Below are 14,155 nucleotides of genomic sequence, written 5' to 3' on the forward strand. Positions count from 1 at the left end.
ACATAGTGACCTGGCCATGGCCCAGTAAAGTTTTGCCTCCACCGTGCAAAAGCTGTGATTCGAGTGCCCTTTGTGCTCTTACAACTTTTGAGGCAGAACGAGCTTTCTAAGGTTTTCGGTCAGTGCGTGGCTGTCATGTTTCATTTTGCCTGCTACACATCAAGGTGATACCTTCAGCAAGTGCATTTTACTATGCCATTTGTTGATTTCTGCTTTCTAATTCCACCTGCTGGGCTCCAAACTGTCACTACATTGGTCACCAGGCCACAGAAAATTTCACTGGCTATTCCCTAGGTCTTTGCATGGTTCTTTTTAAGGTTATTAGCTTTGAAAGGGTTATAGATTATCATTTATCTTTGTGTGTTCTGTGCGTATGAGTATGCATTCAGGCAGATTTTTATTAATCATCCATTCCTGTCTGGACCGCATGTGTGTATGCATGTATTTATGTGTTTGCATATTCAGGTTAATATGATTTGTCCTTGAACAAACAAGATGTGTGCGTCTGTGTGCATGCAAGTAGGATAATGCATTCATCTGTTCATATATGTACAGTACATGCCTTTCTGGGCTGTGTGAAGATGAGATAATATTGTAATTTGTTCTTCTGCATGCAGTATGCCTCTGTCTGCATGTTAATGTTTCTCAGCAGCTTGCCATTTGAATCATACATTATGTAAGGAAGGCAGCACTGCTTCCCAGTGGAGAATATTTGTTTTAGGTTTTAATTTTCTGAAATGATTTCAAGATGATACTCCACCATTATGAGAGAAAAAAGTGTTTTGACTGACTGAACTATTTATTGAGATTGGGAGCAATGTCATACGTGGCACTTAAGATTATTTCTGGATTCAGTGGGTGGGATCCATCTCTCCTAATGTCCTAAAAGCTGTTCTAAAGTCAGTCTTTAGGTCTCCTAAAGTCAGTCTATTCTAAGCTGGTCATCTAGGTTCTTTCTGTAGTCAGTGGAAAAGGCAAAAGTCCCTGGAGCGTGTGCCTCCATAGACATCCCATCTTAAAGCAGTTGGAAGGATGGGTTGTCTAAGGACAGGGATTTGTCGCTTGCTAGCGGAGGAGGAGAGCTTTACTCACCTCTTTATCTGATGGGGTGAGCCCTGGGACTCCAGAAGAGCAAAATAGGTGAATGGAGCCTATCAGTCTCTCTCTTTATATGTTTCATGACCACAGATGCTTGCAAGCAGGTTTTTCAAGTCTAGACACAGCCCACACTAGATGAAAGGCATTAAAGGAGTGGACCAGGAATATATGAACTATAAATGGCACAGGCATTTAATAGCATAGATTCTAGATGGAAATCTGAACAGAGGAACTGTGGACACAAAACTAACCCCAAAGCCAACAAAATCAAATCCCCTTGAATTTCATGGGTTTGAATCTGATCCTATAGGTGAATGATGATTATCTTGCAAATGATGAAATCCTCTGATCTTTAGAACTCTTCCCAGTAGAGTGGCAAGGCCAGCAAGGGTAATGTTTGTATTACCCTGGAACTGCTGCGCAGACAAACAAAAAACTGCAGGGCTATCTCATTGATAAGCTCCAGAATTTTAAGAAACCATCCCCCAAAGGGTATGAATATGGTGAGTGAAAACAGGACTGAGGAAATAAACAATTAATACCCCTTTTTTTGGGTGATTTCCCCCATTTTCCTCCTGATCCCCTGCAGTATTTGTTAAAGGAAAGATGACGATCCTAGGGAAAACCTGCTTTATCTTGGTCATTTTGTAACTACTGAAGCATAAAACGGGCACAGATTCAGACTGAGCAAAACAATGAGGTATTTAATATCCAGTGGAACTAATTCGCCGTGGTTTTACCCTCCTTAAAAGAGAACTGAAAGTCTATCTAATACAGTACTCAGAGTTGAACAAAAAGGAACGATATGAGCTTTCCCCTTTTTTGGCCTTGGTACACTTGGGACTATCAGTAACTCCGTGGGCCTGGAGAAGCACATTTATTTATAGAACAGAAAGTTTATTTATGAGTATCAAGTTGCTGATATGCATAAAAATTTACAGAACTGGACTCCTACTATGTTCTAAACCTCTCTGTTTAAGCTGGATTCTTTACAAGTGATCAGTGTCCCATGGCACTTGCAGTTTATCTTTATGTAGGGTACCAGAATGACACAATTCAAGGAAATAACTGCCAATACTTATTTTTAAGGGGTGAGAGTCTTGTTTTGTGTGAGAACTTCACTGGACTTTGAGTGGAGCTGAATCCAATTCCATGTTTTAACAAGAATGTTTTGGATTTGCCTGATTTTACTGTTCTCAATATAGAAATACTTTGGATTAATACATTTTTTAGGGCAGTAATACCCAGTCTGTCTTAGGCATGCCTCATAGCTGTAGCTTTTTATTATCTGCTCTTTTCCTCCTCTCCTCGATCGTCCCATGACCCATGACTCCTTGGCATCCCTGCTTCGGAGATCTATAGCACTGTATTTCCTTACCACCAAGCAGCATATCCTTTGTCTCTGAGACTTGAACTTGGGAGTGGGAAAAAAAATCAGGCAACATAAATAAATTGAACAGTTCTCTCTCTTCTGTTCTTCAGACTCAGCAATACTTTTGCTCTCTCTTACATATCTTATCTTTAATGCTGGCATGCCTCACTAGGAAGGCTTGCCTCATGGGTTGGGAACTACTGCTTTTGGTGATGACTTGTTACTTTTTTTCTCCTGTTTATCATGTCTGAGGTAACTCGACAGCTTTCAGTAGCTGCCAGATTGTCAACACAGGACCCCGGTATTTGCTGTGTACAGAACAAATGTAGTAATAGCTTTCAACGTACAGTGTCTGAGAGCCTGCTGTTCTCTATTCCTCTCTCCTCCACACCAAATATGCTCCCGTTCTTTCATGGAGGGCTCGTGTTGGCAGGCAGGAGAGGGATTCAGCTTCCTTGCCCACTTGTTCTTCTGCCTTTCTGGTGAGGCTGCCAACCTGGGGTCTGTGGTGGTTGTGGTGTTGTGATGTGGCTTAAAGCAGAACTGCAAGGAGTGTTTCCCATCTGGTTCTGAACAGCTGTCAGCTGGAAATGAATGCCAATATTGAGGGACAAGTGCCTGTTTGTGCTGTGTGTTGCTGCGTGTTGGCGCTTGTATGTATGCAGCTCCACAGATCACTGGTGGGAATCACTTGCGCACAGGGAGCAGCTTTCTTCTCGTTGCAAGTGCATACGCAGAACGCCTCACTTAAACGTGCATATTGCTGTGCACTATAGTTTGCAAGCTACAATTTGCATTGCTATGGCTTGCTACCTAAAAGGCTACATTAATGTGTGTGTCAAAGTATTTCAGTGAACTAAGCAACATAGGTGGACATACATTTTATTCATGTTTTGCAGAGGGATTTGGGAGAATTACCAACTTGATATGTTGACTAAGAATCAGAAATAACTGTGATAAGTCCAGCTTTCGCTTATGATATGACCAACCACCAGAAACATCAGCTACGATGTTTATACCTGGTCTTCATATATGAATCATGTCAGACCTTTAGGGTAGTTTTTCTGCAAGGACACCATGTTTTCAAGAGTTGTAGAAGTGTTTAGCGTACCAACATGTAGCATACCCACAAAATGGAAACAGGTTTGAAACTTTCCCAAGAAGGACATGGTCAAATAAAAAAGAATATGCCATCCTTGCAGCAGGTTAGTTTAGATGCCTACCTAAGGAAAACTGAGGATTATATCTTAAATGATTGTGGGGAAGCAATGGACACTAAATAAAAAGCAGGGTGTGTTAAAAAATACTGCTGCTTGTTTGTGTTTCTGAACAAGTCTTTTGTGAAGTTTTAGTTACCTCTGGAACCATCTGGGTACTGGGACCAGCTTTCCAGTGCTTGCTATTGCCCATCTGGCTATGGGGCTTTGTGCGCTTGGCCAGGACCTCACAACTTTGGGGACTGCTGGTGTGAGCCATTTAACCAAGGAGAGCAGCTGTTGCTTATTGTAAAGCCAAGATCTTGTCCAGTCCCCTACTGTGAGCTTGTCATATAAGCTATCACTGTGATGAAGATACTAACATTTGCCCTTCTTTAGAAATTATTTTGATATCTGCCAAAGAAAAGGGCCTATTCAAATGCAAACCCTGATGCTTTTATTTAATAGATATTGTGCCAGAGTCACAAATCTGCTCCTTATGCCTCGCGCTGCCCTGAAAACACAGAGAAGCTGCCTGCTAGATTTAACCCAGCCAGCAAGCTGAGGCCTACGGCTGCTTTGTGATATTAGAGGCAGCATCAAACAGCCAGATGTTGACTAGCAACAATTCAAGCTCAATGTTTCCCAGCCTATTAGTCCTCTAAAACTTGAGCAGATGTTGAACTGCCTAAGCAATTTTACCATCAGCACCCCAATTTAATGCTCTGACTTAAAAGGATGGGCTTCTCAAAATACTGTTTTCCTCTTAAAGAATCAGTTATTCTTAGAAAATACAGTGATTTGAGGTAAAGCCACTATTTCATTCAGGAAAATTTTTAATCAACTCCTTAGGACTCATGAGGGTAGCTGCTTTGTGTACTGGTGAACACAGCTCTAAACTGGGTTTGCCTGACATATTACCATTACTTCAGAGCTACCTTGCATTTCTGGAGTCTCTGGCTCAGCTCAATCCCAGTCAAAATTTCCAGGGAAAACAGGCAGAAAAGAAAAGAAAAGAAAAGAAAAGAAAAGAAAAGAAAAGAAAAGAAAAAAAAAAATCTCCTTTCAAGGCCAGTCTTGCCCAGGCTTGATTCACCTGCAATCCATGATTTAGCAGGTGGGAATTCTGCTTTTCTAACTTTGTGCTTTCCCTGCTTTCTTTTTGACTGTGTTTTCTTGGTGTGAAAAGCCTTGTGACTGTGTTTTCCTGGTGTGAAAAGCCGATTTCAGGCAAAGTAGAATTTTGCTGGATCCATTTTTGCTAGCCTCAAGAGAGTGTTTTATTAGATTAGTCTCCTCTCCTCACTTGCAGTAATAGATGACTTTCTGAAAGACTTCTATTAGAATGAAAGCAGAGGGTGCATTTCTGCTGGTAAAGTAGTTGACAAACATTCGTTTTGCCAGGTGAAATGCAAGTGGAAGTAACTTCACAAATGCATTTTTACTAAGTTGGTTGTTTCCCTGGAGCCAGGATGTTACAGTCTGCTTATTGGTATTCCTCACATTCAGCCTATTCATGGAAGCATTTTTATTCCAGAAATCATGCAGGCATATGCGTAATTAAATGCAGCCCTAACTCCCTTGGAAGTCAGTGGCAGTATAGGAGAGAAGTATTGCTAGGTGTCTAGTTAGGTGTTTTGTTAGCAAGTGATGGGCTTGAGCAGGATCGTTTCTGTTCCGAGGCGCGAAGGAGCGTATATAGCTCTTCCTCCCGCGGAGCGGAGCTGTGCAGCGCCGCGGGCCGCCGGGCCGCGCTGCGGCGAGCGGCCGGGAGGTGGCGGCGTCGCATTGCGCTGCTGCCGGGGCGGCCCCGGGGGGCACCGACGGCGCAGCGAGCGCAGCCCGGGCGCGTTGCTACAGCTGAGTTTCTCACTAATTCAGAATACAAATAAATTCTCTGGTGTTCTAGCTGCACATCGTGTGTAGCCATGGATTAAAAAAAAAAAAGATCAGAAGTGCTCTTTTCCACTGAAACGTTTCTCGTGTCACTACTCTGTTCTAAACCTCTTGAAAATGTGACCTCATCACAAGGAAGAAAGGGCTCCGGGTCTGTCCAAATTTGGGTTTGTTGTTGCTTTCATGGGTGAAATTCAGTCCATTAAAGAAAAGGAGGCCACAGCAAGAGAAACAGGATGTGAGGTGTATTAAGCTTAGTGACTTCATTTTGGTAGATGAAGGTATAATTTTCAGCTGGTTTAGATCCATATCTTTCATAAACTTTAGAAGAGGGTCACTGGAGCAAACCATGAGAAAAAAAAATATTAAAGTAAATCCTGTTAGTCTTACTCTGATTAGTAATACCTTTTAATGATGCTATCCCTCACTATGGGACGGGATTTTCCTTGGCTTAGTTCAGTTTCCGTTGAAGCAACTTGGAAAATTCCAGTGACTTTATTGGAAACAAATTCAAATAATCTGGAATTCTCTGAAATGTTCTTCCTTTCCAAGGAATATCACTCCTTTGAGATCCGAAGAGCTCTGCCTTTCACAGAAGTTTAATTCTTGTTCACTTTTGATGTTGAAAATGCATTACATCAGAAGCAAAGCATAATGTAAATGAGATTATACACTGAGACACCTACTCAAAGGGATTAAATTGCACAGCATTTAAAATATCTTGCATTAATATTCTTTGGTTCTTCATTTCATTTATTTGTCTGACATCTGTAATTTGTTGAACAGTCCAAGTTATCCTCCTTCAATTCATTGTCTCCAAGGAGTTGACACACACAGTGAATTTGGCTCACTGTCTTAAAGATGTATTTCTGCTTTTTGTAAGCAAATTCCTGGAATAGTAAATGCTCCTTCAGCTTTAGTACCTTCACATCACTGCTGTGAATTGACAGAATCACACAGAAAGCAAAGCTATTTTCAGGTGTCTCCCCTGTCAATAAAGGAAAATATTCCTCTTGCGAATGAAAACTGTTTCTCTTCTGCATGAGTCATGACTCTGCTTGTATGCACAGAACAAACGATTTCCAGCTTCTCAGGCTTCCACTGGCATTTGGGAGAGGCTTCAGCCAGCCAAGATTCAAATGTGGAAACTAAATATGGTCATAGGGTTACACTCCCATTTTTTGCCCATTACTCAGGCTCATGCATGCTGTATTTCAGTGCCTACTCCCTTTCTGCCACTGTGCATCTCCCTCTGCAGTGGCAGTTTGCTCTGCAGTTAAAGCTAGTAAGATCTTAGCACCAGTTACACAAAAGGAGTGTATTTCATATTCTGCTTCAGAGTATGCCTAAATAAAAAAACCCTAATATTGATCATGGAGGGAAGTTAGTTGCTAGATACCTTTATAAAGCTCCATGCTAGAGGGTGTCATCTTAAGTCTTTGCACCAACTTTCAGCTGTAGTAATTGCCGCAGCTTTCATGGCAGAACCTGCCAAAAATAGAAAAACAAGAGGGAGAGAACATGTTGTTATTTTTAAACAAAACAGCCTGTATATTTTCAGCAACAAGAAGTCAGAAGGACATTTTTTATAATTATATACAACAGCAAAAGGGTTATGATGTCATGGGAGCCAGAAAAATGCATCCTAAATTATACTACATTTTAGTATGGAGCTTCATCAGATAGCCAGCTGTATATTTAGGTATCTGTGATGGTGTTCAGCCCCTGCTTGCAAGCCATCAAATTGTGTGACTGTGTAGGTGCAGTGAGGAACACAACTAGCAGGGGTGTTTTAGCTTTATACTGCTCTGATAGGGTGATGATCCTTGGGCTAGGAGCTGGTTCACATTGCATCGTTCTCCCCAGGAGCTGTCATCCCCTCCTTGGGTGCTTCACAGACCTGCACGGGAGGAGTGAGGAGCCTGGTCTCACACTGTAGTGCAGGCTTTGCCTTCCCAAATAACTTGGTGTTCTCCATTTGCCTCAAAACTATTCCATGCTGTGTAAAAACACAAAACTCCAGGTATTCATCTGGCCAGATGTACCATTTGCTTTGTTCACAGTTCCAACCGGAAACCTCCATTCAGGATTCGTTACAGAATGGTAAACGCACAGTGATGAAAAGTTTCTGTGGGTCAGACCATTTTGAGCAAGGAATTTACTAATGTCAAACGCGTAAGTATGCCAGCGAATTAAATGAGACTATGTATGTGGGCTTCTGCTCAGGTCCCTGGCTGGATTACCATTTTGGTTGGGAGATGTTTTGTTAGCTGATGATTTACTCTTGCACTGTCCAACCTCAGTGTGACTTTGTGGCTTACGTCAATACTTCTGTCAGAAACCAAAGCCAAGGTTTGTATAGAATAGCTGCAGCAACTGCATATATTAGCAGACTTGAACTGGAAGCATCTGATACAATTTTTTCACTCAAACTTTTCCTTTTAGATTACAATTACTCTTTTGTGCAGTTTTTTTTAATTACAAATAAGTTTTCAGTAAAAAACCTCCACAAAATAAGTCATTATAACTTTTATTAGATAGACAGAATTTCCACGAGAACTTCCACCCAGTAGAGGGCCACAGAGTTTGGAATTTAAGTTCACATCAGATTCACTGTGACCAGGTTGCTACTCCCTGGCTACTGAAGCTTTCATATGGCGTAAGTAGTTCCAGTTTCAGTCCTGTGTCCATACAATGCAAAAATTACCAGAAAAATGGATATCAGTGTTGGAAGAGAGAAGCAGCAGCTTATTGCTTTATTCCTAGAATCAGTTCTTTGAGGAGACACTTTTGCATGGCAATATGAAGGCGTTTTCATTTCTACTGTGAGTACCAGTATTTATACTGAAAACAGAGAACTTGTTTTGTGAGAACTATTCTATTTCATGCCCTTTTTCAAGGCTATCGAACCCTCTTCAGAAATATTCAGAACATGCCTTATGCCAATTATTTGCACCTGTCACATTCTTTATGCATATTTAGGTCTGCCTTTTTAGCATCTGTGGTTAAATCATTGATTCTTTCGTAATGCTCCTAAGGGATGTATATTCTGCTTCAGAAAATCATTTGGCATTTTTATATACTGAAATTAGATAGTATGTACCATGAAAAGGGATCAACATTGCTGCTCATCTGGACTGAAACTATCCACATATCCATGTTGGACAGATAAATTGTTGTTTCTTAAGATAAAACTGTTATTTCTTAACATACTTTCATTAATAGCAGTGTTTTGTAACCCAGCAGGACAGCTGAGTTGTTGGGAGTGATTCAGAGTTTGCATGAATTAATTTAGAGACAAATTTGACGCACTCATTGTTCATAGGGTCACTTCAAGTAATATCATACAGGGAAAGAACTGGATCTAATATCTATGTCATTATCTGATGGGCACTCAGAAACATACTACTAGGACTCAATAGGCAATAATGAAATGATTATCGGCTAGTTATTAACCAATTTCAGTGTGGTCTCTTGCCCACAAAAGACTGGGTTTTTGCTTCTACCTAGAGTTTGTACAGAGAGACAGAAATGAATGTAAGTTCCATCCAGGAGAAACTTATTTAATACTACTGAATAGGGAGAAGAGCAGCTACAGAATGTTTTTATTTGCATAAGCTTTCTAACCAGAATAATCTACATGACATTTTGGAAACTCGCTTGAAGTGCATGGATACTCTGAAATGAAGAGGGGGAATAGAATAGAAACAAGAAAGGAAACAGGGCAAGAGACTTTCTTTAAGACTTCTGCATGTTGTTGACCTTCTGCAATGTCTGTGGACATTGTGAGAAGTTAGTCTGGAGATGTGTTGTGGTGAGAGAAACAGCTTGAGCTGAAGCTGCTGTGTACAGCAGCAAGATTTTGTCGAGTCCTGTCAAATCTTCTTAAATGAGTAAGGCACAGGTGAACTTCCCTGAGGGCTAGTGACTTGTCTGTGTGAATAAATGAATTCCTGGATATAGTGGCAATGTAAACACTGATGGTTAAACAGGGAGAAGGGATAGCAGGAACCATAGCAATGACAGTAAAAGGACAGTGGCTGAGAGGAGTATCATGGTTGGGGCTGTGAAACTGTGTCAAAGATTTAATGCAAAGAAATACATCATGGCACTTTTAATCATTATTAATGCAAACATTTGACTAATTTTTCATTGTTAATTCTTCCCAAGTTTATTTTACTTTCCCTTGTATACTGCCTCAATCTTATAAAAGAGAAATACTGCTTATCAAGAGAGTCAGGGTTCCACTTCCTTAGGACTCAAGGTGGGGGGTCAAACTGGGGGTTTTTGTTAGCATTAAGAGGAACCCCTTCACATGCAAGATCAGTTCTTGTTGCCATCAGCAACAGGGTTGCTTTGAGTTTCAGCCCTTACTAGCCCATGAATCAACAGGTCATAGATAGTAAAGATTTATTTTTCTCATTTTGGATGAATATCCACCAACGATAGTCATGGTATAATTTCAGTTATAATATTTTCAATTCTTCAGAAGGGAAAGAATAAATCAATACATGTAGAGTTTCAAGTTTTTCAGAGAATTCTGCAGAGAGCTTTTACCCACTGCACTGTGGAGCTGAGTAGGGCTGGACTTTCTCAAAGGATGCTGGTTAGAGATATTCCGAGAAATTTTTAACTGTAGAAATGATGCTCCAAAGATATTCAAACTCACACCAGAAAACCCAGTCCTCCTAAAATCTGGCAAAGACTTGTCTGTCCCTGGACATCTCTATTTCATAGGATTCTTCAGACTGTATCAGACACTCGCTACAGATGTACAAGACAGAAGATGAAAAGTCATCTAAGTATGAACAAACTTTGACGACACTTGTCTAAATCTATAAGAACTTGTATGCTCTATTCAGCTGTCGGTTCTTATTGTTGGGATACTTACTGTCATATAGTGAGCCTAGACTACAGTGGAGGATTTCTGTAGGTGGGACAGATCATACTTACAAAATGAGTAGTCTAGTAGGTCAACATATGCTGAGCCCAGGAGGCGTAGGTGAATTATGGATCCCCAGCACGTTTGGGCTAGGCTTTGGGACTGCCTGCAGAGAGTTTTCCTTGGTTCCTGAGTCTGACTCCTGACTGCAACTGTCAGTGATTCCCCAGCCTGGTTCTCAGTGTGCTCCTCTCGTCCCTTCATCCTCTCCTTAGAGTATACCTGTTCCTTTTGATACACTTTTCCACCTTGTTTTTTTTTTTTTTTAGCAGCAGGGTTCATTCCATTTCTGTTTAGTTTCCACATCACTTTTTTCACTTTGGATTTTCTGCCAGTAGGATTTCTGGCAACAGGCATATCTGGCGAACTACATCTGGAGCTCCGGTTGCTAGAGATGGGCAGGATGAATGTTTTGATGAGTAATTGTCACAGATGAATGCCTCCATTCTGACAGCTGCCAAAAAGTTATACAACTACAGATCCTTTGGTGCTTTAAGGGTTTTCTGTGCTGATCCTCCAGTGTAATGCTTTTTGTGCGTCAGAATAACTAGCCAGGAAAATATTGTCAGTGCCTAGATTTGCTGAGGGGTACCCCATCTCCTGGTTAAAGGTTCAGAGATGTGATCATATGAGAATGTCATGACTAATCCTTGGGTGCCAAAACACCCCCCGAGGGCAGCTGTCAGTTTGTAGAAAACAGAACAGCCTTCAGCATAGACCCCTACTCTTTCAAACTACAGACCAGAATTACATCTACAATTGTTGGAAGAGGAGAACATGATGGTGATTGAAAGCTGCTTTTACTCTCCTCTGCACTGCCGACAGCTTGTTGAAAGAGAAAACCTGGATCTGAAGACTTTAGACCAACAGATGGATTAAGGTGCCACGGTGGTCAGGCAGTACCTTTCAGGCAACTGGGCACCTACTAGAAGCCGTAATGCCCCGTTAGGAGTCTGCAGCTAGTTCCTGTGCAGCACATGAGGAGAGCTGGGCATACGAAGAGGGAACCCTAGTAGTCAGCAAGCTGACCAGTGAGCTGCTTACATTTACAGTAGGAAGTGCAGTGGGAAGAGTTTAATTCTCCTGTCTCAGGGAGCCGAATGCCTATGAGCCTCAGGGAGGTACTTCTGAGGCCGTGTTAGTGTCTCAGGGAATGCCTATCACCTTGAGTTCCTGCAGGAGACGATGGCAGGCAGAGCAACATTTCATCTGTAGGTCCCAGGTGTGCTTAGATGTGACCTGGGCGCCTTACTGTCAGTTTTACTGACAATTATGTACTGAGACAGATCAGGAATCTGCAGAGTTATGTAAATTCAGGTTTTCAAAGCAATAGCAAATAACTTAGCAGTATTGAGCCTAGGGCCTCTTGTGGATTGTGTCTGGACTCAGCAATAAAATGTGCCTTTGACAGGGTTATGTAAGGAATAAAACTAAGGCCACATGGGAGGACACAGACTAGTGACTAGAGTCTAATCACTGTCTTCCCACTTTCACCATCTTTGGTAAAAAGTTCTGAATCTGTGAGACTGCATTTAGATATTGTCATAGATATCAAATGTACAACATTTGACCAGTATGCCACAAGAAAGAAAAGCATCCCGAAGACAGGATGTGCTAATTGAACTATACAGTTGAAATATTAATTAAAGGTATCAGAGAAGGAAGCAAGATGAGAATAACGTAACTTGTATCACATGATATCAGATAAGATGAAGTGCAAAATAAAATACAATAAGACACAAATGAAGATGACAAAGACGTTCTGGCTTGGCAATGACTTTTATTCTGTGCCTCTCTCCTCTTCCTCAGGAGGTGAGGAAAAAAGGAAGAATGGTGCAGTAGTCACCTGAGACAATAAAAGCAAGTGAACAGAGAGCAGTTCTAGCTTAACCTAAGAGAGAGACAAAAGCTGGCTTAGGTGCAGTCATGGAAATTCTCCATCATTAATAAAAGCTTATGGCTTGTTATCACACCTTTTTGCAACTTCATTCAAAAAAAATATTTCACACAAATATTCTGTATTTATTCCACTCTTCTTGAACAATCAAAGGGCATGAACCACACAACCAAGCATCGCACTCTCTATCGATAGCATTTCTTAAAACTTGGGTGCTCTGGCTTGTTTAAACTGACTACCTGGCTCCCCCACACATCGTCCCTGGATACTCAAAGGGAGACCAGTCAAGCTAAATGGCATAGTTTAAGAACTGGTGACACAGAGAGTGAGAAAAGCAACCAACAACAGCCAAGGAAGTTTTCTGGTGTGTGTTAAAAGCACTGTCGAGCCCACGTGAACCCACAGGCAGCTTATGACACTGACTTTCAGATCTAGCAGTATAAGAATATTTACACTACATTTGTAGCCATGATAGGCAGTTGTCTAACGCTATTGTCTCCTAAGCCTGTTATAGACAAACATGGATCTTGGTACAGGATATATCATGACTATGGTATTGATCATGAGTTACTGTGCTACAAGTCCAGCAGGAGCACCAGTCTGAGATTCACCCACAGCATGTGCCTGTGAATGCTGCCCAGCGAAGTGCTATGGGCAATGCAATAGTAAGTCAAATCTGCACATTCCCCTCAGGAAGAGTCTTGGCAATGTGACATTATAAATGGTTAAGATGAATAGTTGTGTCTGTTCTAAATCTATCAGGCTCTTTTCGAAAGAAAGATGTTTTTGAATACTGGCATACTCATTTGCTTTACTTTCACATTACAATCTCCAATTTACTTTCCAAAATCTTCTTTTTAATTTTCTCACAATTCACTGTCCAAGACATTCAATGTACTATTTGCTGCCATTGTACTATTAAATACCATTAAAACACCATTCTGCTACTGGAAAACATGTGACAGACTACCTTATGCTGATATTTGCCATCTGAACATTAAAATATGGCTAATAGATTTGTAGGTCAAAATGTAATTGGTTGGACTAGTTGGTTGGACTTTTGTGTACTAGGGTAAAGGTGTGACAGGTATTGTGTAATAATTCCCCCAGAAAAGGACTGTCCTGTCACAAGTTATGTCTGTGCATGGCTGGGTAAAAGCTGTCCTTCCCTAGTTACATATAGTAAATACTGTGGCTAAAATAAAATTTTATTAGGAAAAATTCTGTTTCCACCAGAGTCAAAAGGAAAGCTTTAAATTATTTTAACTGGAGAGCTATCAGGACAATCTGGCATTGAATTTTAGATGGCCAAAGTCTTTTATGCAAAATGAATTATAAGCATTCATTTTATTATGATATTGTTCCATTAATTGGATCTTAAAACTCTTAATAGGTAAGTAGCATTATTCGCATTTGAAATATAGAGAAACTGAGGAACAAGAAAGCAAAAGAATTTGCCCAATGTCATTATTAAGCACCTAGACAAGTTTATGCTCTCTATTCAATACTATATTCACTAGTCCTACTGCTTACTTATTCAGTAACAGAAAATATCTGGGGAAAAAAATATTTTTTTTTGTTGAAAACAACCTTCCTGTGTCAGATCTTGAGACACAAATCAAGTGTTTTGCACATTCTTTCCTGAGAAACATGACATAGCTTTTTCTACCTTTATCAAGAAATATTAGGGTTGGCTTCCTAATAACATGAGATTTGTTCACATGAATTTCTAGGAATAAAAGTCAGACAGGAGC

At 40.7% G+C, this 14,155-nt stretch overlaps 1 long non-coding RNA gene across 1 annotated transcript in view; it reads right to left on the bottom strand.

Moving 5' to 3' along the window:
* The window catches only part of LOC135327600 (uncharacterized), a 30,173-nt gene extending 23,121 nt beyond the window's left edge, over positions 1-7,052 (bottom strand). Inside the window, exon 1 of the long non-coding RNA XR_010387948.1 lies at positions 6,962-7,052. This is a non-coding gene — a long non-coding RNA (uncharacterized LOC135327600). The remainder of the gene's footprint in view (positions 1-6,961) is intronic.
* Positions 7,053-14,155: the final 7,103 nt, after the last annotated feature.

This window comes from Dromaius novaehollandiae, chromosome 1 (assembly GCF_036370855.1).
Source record: "Dromaius novaehollandiae isolate bDroNov1 chromosome 1, bDroNov1.hap1, whole genome shotgun sequence".
Classification (NCBI taxonomy): domain Eukaryota; kingdom Metazoa; phylum Chordata; class Aves; order Casuariiformes; family Dromaiidae; genus Dromaius; species Dromaius novaehollandiae.